Consider the following 6,715-nt stretch of genomic DNA (forward strand, 5'->3'; position numbering starts at 1 on the left):
GGACCCGCTGCTGTACGAACTCGACTAGGCTGGACACTACAAGGCCCAACACACGAGATTAAGCATGGCCGCAATACTCACCAATGCCTCTTCACCGCTATACCTCATAATGCTGAACTGTTTGCCCAAGTAGAAAGGCTATGGCAGATGGACGTAATCCCATACCGCAATGAGAAAGTAGTGACTCGGTCAAAACTTGATCATGAGGCCATCCGACTCCTACAAGAGAAAACTGTAAGAGTTAATGTGGATGGAATTATGCGATATGCAACACCACTGCTGCGTGTACAACATATGCCGACTCTGCATATGCCTAAAGAAGCTGTACTGCCACAGCTCAGAAGCATTGAACGGAAGCTGATGAAAACACCTGATCAGGCATGTGCTTACAAAGCTGAAATTGAGAGACTCAAGAATGCTGGTTATGTGGAGAAACTACAACCAGGTGAAGCTGAGAAATCACAAGAATCATGGTACATCCCTCACCATATGGTCACCCACAATGGCAAGAATCGTGTTGTGTACAATTGCTCATTTCAGTATGAGGGACAAAATTTGAATAAGCTGCTACTACCAGGTCCCACCTTGAGCCCCACCTTGCTAGCAGTGTTACTACGTTTCCGAGAACACTCAACAGCTCTGAGTAGCGACATACGAGGGATGTTTCATCAGGTGAGGCTGCTTCCGGAAGACAAATCCTTGCTTCGGTTCATGTGGAGAGACATTGCTGTAGATCAAGCCCCAGAAGTGTACGAGTGGCAGGTACTTCCCTTTGGGACTACATGCAGTCCCTGCTGTGCAACATTTGCTCTCCAAAAACACGTAAAAGACCACAGTCAACCCGGAGATCAGGTGAGGGAAGTGATCGAAAAGTCATTCTATGTTGACAACTGCCTTTACAGTCACCCCTCCAAAGATGGAGCCAAAGATCTTGTTGATCAGCTTTGTGCCCTATTGAATGAAGGAGGCTTTGAACTGCGTCAGTGGGCCAGCAATTGTCCAAAAGTGGTCGCCCACCTTCCCTGTGATAGAAGATCGAATAACTGTGAGCTCTGGCTTAGTCAGGGACTGCAAGATACCCAAGAATCTACCCTGGGACTGCTCTGGCGTTGTCAGTCAGACACTTTGCACTACAAGCACAGGGAAGTGAACTGTACTAAAGTAACCATGCGCAGCATTTATTCTATCCTGGCCAGCCAATACGATCCCCTTGGCTATATTATCCCCTACACCACAAGAGCGAAAATACTAGTGCAGCGTCTATGGGATAAAAAGCGTGATTGGGACGATCCACAACTGCCTGAAGATCTGCTCAGTTTATGGAATTCATGGGAGAAGGAGTTGTGTGAGCTAGACAAGATAACACTGCCAAGATGCTACTCCAGTCCAGACATGGATGTACCAACTAGCAGACGAGATGTACATGTATTCTGTGACGCGTCGGAGAAGGCTTATGGGTCTGTGGCCTATTTGAGGACAGAAAGCACAGAAGGACAGGTTGAAGTTGCCTTTCTAGCAGCCAGGTCACGTGTTGCTCCCCGAAAGCAACAGTCTATACCTCGCCTTGAACTGTGTGCAGCTCTAAGTGGTGCCCAGCTCTCCAAGGTCTTAGTCACAGAGCTCACATTACCCATCTGTTCCTTAACCCTCTGGTCAGACTCCACGACTGTACTTACCTGGTTATTGTCAAGTTCTTGTCGTTACAAGGTGTTTGTGGGAACACGAATAGCGGAAATTCAAGAACTCACAGCTTCTGCAAGCTGGCAATACATACGATCAGAGGACAATCCTGCGGATAGTATCACAAGAGGAAAAAAGCTGTGTGACTTAGTCAAATGTAACCAGTGGAATCAAGGCCCCTCATTTCTTAAGCTGCCTGTGGAGACTTGGCCAGAGCAGCCATCCTTGCCTGCTGAAGAGCAGCAGCACGAACTAAGGCCAGCTGTGTTTTGTGGAGCAATTACAGTCACACCCTTGCCAAATCCACAGCAGTATGAGACAATGACTGAGTTCATAAAAGCGTGTAATCAGCAGCCATACGGGGCGGCCAACATTACATGTGCGGATGAACAAAGAAAACTGGAACATCTTGTTCTTTGTCAAATCCAAACTGAATCCTTCCCTACTGAGATGGCCCAACTAAAGTCCGGTAAACCAGTATCAGGTACAAGCCGATTGGCTTCTCTCACTCCCGAACTTGACCCTACCACTGGTCTCATTCGGGTAGGTGGCCGTTTAAGACATCGCACAGAAGCAGAGCTGGACTGTATTCACCCCATAGTCCTTGACTCCCACCATCCTGTAACTAAACTCATTATTAAGGATTATGATGAGAAGCTACATCACCCTGGATCAGAACGAGTGTTCGCAGAGATGAGGAGAACATATTGGGTGTTACGAGGACGTGAAGCAGTTCGGAGACATCAGCATCAATGTGCAGAGTGTCGTAGATGGAAAGGGAAACCAGAAGTTCCCCTGATGGCAGACTTGCCACTTGCAAGACAACAGCTCTTTAAACCTGCCTTCTTCTCAACAGGGATGGATTGCTTTGGACCTTACCTGATTAAGATTGGACGGAGAAATGAGAAGAGGTGGGGCATAATATTCAAGTGCCTCACGACCAGGGCAGTGTATATAGATCTGTTGGCCAGTATAGATTCTGATTCATTCCTAATGGCCTTAAGACGTTTTATCGCTCGACGAGGAAAGCCATACGAGTTACTAAGTGATCAAGGCACTAACTTCAAAGGTGGAGAACGAGAGTTGAAGGAATCTCTTGGCGCCTTGCACAGCAAGCTCCAAAGTCATCTTGCCTCCCAACAAATTAAGTTTGTCTTCAATCCACCGGGAGCACCCCACTTCGGGGGATGCTGGGAGAGAGAAATACGTTCAATTAAAGCTGCTCTCCAAGTTACACTAGGGGCACAGACTGTGACGGAGGAAGTTTTAAGAACAGTCTTAACTGAGATTGAAGGGATACTTAACTCAAAACCGCTCAGCTACACATCATCAGACATTTCTGATGTAGATCCAATCACTCCCAACTGCTTCCTCATTGGCCGCAGAGATGCCTCACTGCCCCAGGTGGTGTATCAGGACTCAGGAGTGATAAGCCGACGCCGTTGGAGACACAGCCAGCTGTTAGCAGACCACTTCTGGAGGCATTTTATTAAGTACTACCTGCCTAATCTCCAAGTTCGGCAGAAATGGAAAGGAGAAAAAGAAAACCTGCAGGTTGGCGAAGTAGTGATGATTGTCGATCCTCAGCTCCCTCGAGCTCTATGGCCAGTGGGGAAAATCGAGCAAGTACATCCAGGAGCTGATGACAGAGTAAGATCAGCCACTGTACAAGTTGGAAGGAAAACATATACCCGACCCGTAGCACGTTTAGTTAAGCTTCCAACCCTTGTTGAAGATTGATCCACTTTAAGGAAAGGACCTTTTGTAAATGTGCGAATTCAATTATTGAATTCGGGGGCGGCTGTTCAAAAGGCTTCTGGAACATTCTCTTGCTGACTGATACGCAAGTGCATCGTCACTTTAATGGGCGGGACTTAGAGAAGGAAGAGAAGCAGGTGTGCAGAGCAGACAAAGAGCCCGAACTGAAATCGCTGCAAAGTTAAAGTTATCTTCTTCTCTGCTCACGTTTGCATGCAGATTAAGACAACCAATGATGTATATAGTTGTGCGTGCACAGAAAGTAAGTGTATTTGATTTGTTGATGTAAATGTCTCGTTATTTTAGATCGCGGGTGAAATGCGCCATAGCGCCATAACGCAATAGCGTCTAATGGCCGATTTTGGAGTTGTAACTTATAATAGTTGATAATTAAACTTGTTTCATATGCAGTATACCTATTGCATGTAATGTTAACACTTTACATGTACAAATGTAATCGTTTCGTCGAGTTATTTACTACATATACATGTTGATTATTATTTCATTGGAAAATGTGCCTCAGCCACGTTTAGTGATCTATTGGCGCCCTCTTGCGGACAGTTAGGGAACAACTGCTCTAAATGTTTCCATTCATATGGTGCGGTTACTGCAATTTGTATTCATGTTTTATAATTATAAGTATTGTTATTTGATGTTCTAATTGTTATTTATATAATTACTTATGTGAGATTATTTTTGTATTGTTTCAGAAAACCACAACTTATCATCAGTAAATGTTCAACTGAGAAATGGAGTCTGAGTGAATTTCTTTGAATAGATGACAGTAAACAGTTCTGACCGACTGTCTGCAGGGATTCAGATACACCCGAATCAGCGCTAAATTAAAACCTCAGTTACATGTGTTTTAAAAATGAGCATTTTTTTCCTTTATTAATTTGTTTTTTATTTAAAAATCTAATCTCATCAGATTATTCATAAAACTGTAATAACTTACAGTGTAAATGCACATTTCTAAATAAACACTCTGTGGTCAAATAATATGGTAAGCACTTTGACAGTATTGTAGGAAATATTTCTGTTGCATCAAAAAGTATGGTTATGATCACCATCCGACATGCTTATCCAGCAAAGATTAGTCCTTAAAATTATTTTTCAGCCCCCCTATTAATTTTTCCCCAATTTCTGTTTAACGGAGAGCAGATTTTCTTCAGCACATTTCTAAACACAATAGTTTTAATAACTCATCTCTAATGTCTGATTTATTTTCTCTTTGTCATGATGACAGTAAATAATATTAGACTAGATATTCTTCAAGACACTTCTATACAGCTTAAAGTGACATTTAAAGGCTTCACTAGGGTAATTAGGGTAACTAGGCAGGTTAGGGTAATTAGGCAAGTTATTGTATAACGATGGTTTGTTCTGGAGACTATTAAAAAAATGTTTTTATTAAAAATAAATTTAAATTAAAATTAAAAATAATTAAAAAATAAAGCTTAAAGGGGCTAATAATATTGACCTTAAAATGATGTTTAAAAAATTAAAAACTGCTTTTATTCTAACCTAAATAAAACAAATAAGACCTATTATCAAATAAAAATATTATCAGACAAACTGTTAAATTTCCTTGCTTTTTTTAACGTCGTTTGGGAAATATTTAAAAAAAAAAAAAAATTAAAAGGGGGCAAATAATTTTGACTTCAACTGTACATGTGCTGAATTTTGTTCACTTTACTCAACATTACTCATTTTTAGGCATGCTCCGACCTGATACCAATTCCTTGTTATGGTGTCATTAAGTGCGGACATGTCATGGTCAGAAGCAGCTTTACGGAAAATAATACATAAAACAAATATAAAAAATTAATAAGAAAAATCACTAACAAAATGATTCAGAAACATTGCGAATGATGAAAGAAACATTCAACATGAAGTTTGGAGATCATAATTGATTCATAAGAAGTTAAAATGCACACATATAGAGCCATTACTTCTTTACTAAGAGGAAATATTGCAGTAAACAGCAGTTTATGGATCTACAGTAAGTATATTACAATAAGAGTAAAATTTATTTTTTAGTATTTTATTTTCGTAATTTTCCTGCCAGGTTTTAATGAACTTGATATAAAGTTGGAAACATAAAACTTTCAGTTCTGATAAAAACATTTCAGTTGTTATATGTCCTCTGCTTGTAAGCTGGTAAAGAAACACTTGTGATTGGTTTATGACGATCTGAGCATCCCTACTAATTATAATTTGTTTGTTTAAATTTAGCCCATAACAATTGTTTGCAACCACTTACCTTAAAATATTTAGTAAATCCAATGATTTTTTTATTTCAGTAGTTCTCATTAGAGCTTTAGCATCATTATTAATCAAGTTAGCAGGGTGTCCTCGCTGTCTAAAAATGTCTAAAATCTCCTTAAAATCTCCTTAATCGGCCTTAAAAAGTCTTAAATCTACTGAAATATTGTGTTGTAGGTCTTAAATCTTTTTAACAGGTCTTAATTTTACTTTGTTCATGTATCTGGCCAACACACGTACAGTCACCAACAATCCATCTCAATAAAACTTTTAACTTTATATAAGAAATAAACATACAGTGCTCAGCATAAAGCAGTACAGCCCATTTTGAAAATGAATATCTTCCTCCATTTCTCAGTGTATTTTGGTGCATTTAAACAAAACAGATTTATTAAACTGATATATTTATTAAAATAATATTTTAGTCACCAAACATATTTAGAAATAGAAAGATGATGCAATTAAATTCATGTAAAATATTGCAAAATAAATTACAAACTACAAAATTAAAGCTAAATTTTTTTGCTTCTCTTGATGTTCCCTCTTCTTTAAATTTGTGTTTAATATTTTTCCAGAGCATATAAACGTGGCTGTGCTAGTTTTTGGAGCGTTGTCGTAAGTTATTTTGTTAGATGAGCTCCAGATTTGGCTTCAGTACTAACTAATCTAATGTATATGCACAAATATAATGGTCAGACTTTACAATAAGGTTCATTAGTTAATGTTTCTTAATGCATTTACTAACATGAACAAATAATGAACGACACATTTACTACAGTGTTTGTTCCTGTTAGTTAATGAAATACAGTTGTTAAATGGGAGTTCATATTAACTCACGGTGCATTAACTAATGTTAACAAGCATGAGTTTGGGTGTTAAAATGCATTAGTAAATGTTTAATTATGATTAATAAATGCTGTACATGTGTTGTTTATGATTATTTCATGTTAGTAATGCATTAACTAATGAAGCTTAGTGTAAAGTGTTACCTATATAATATTGTAGAGCTTCC

At 39.2% G+C, this 6,715-nt stretch overlaps 1 gene across 1 annotated transcript; it reads left to right on the forward strand.

Moving 5' to 3' along the window:
* Positions 1 to 3,481: 3,481 nt before the first annotated feature.
* zgc:112234 lies at positions 3,482 to 4,188 on the forward strand (the record flags this gene model as incomplete). Its single annotated transcript, NM_001024398.2, is given in 1 exon segment — positions 3,482 to 4,188. The product of NM_001024398.2 is annotated as a zgc:112234 (mRNA).
* Between the last annotated feature and the right edge of the window lie 2,527 nt (positions 4,189 to 6,715).

Source organism: Danio rerio, chromosome 3 (assembly GCF_049306965.1).
Source record: "Danio rerio strain Tuebingen ecotype United States chromosome 3, GRCz12tu, whole genome shotgun sequence".
NCBI classification, from domain to species: domain Eukaryota; kingdom Metazoa; phylum Chordata; class Actinopteri; order Cypriniformes; family Danionidae; genus Danio; species Danio rerio.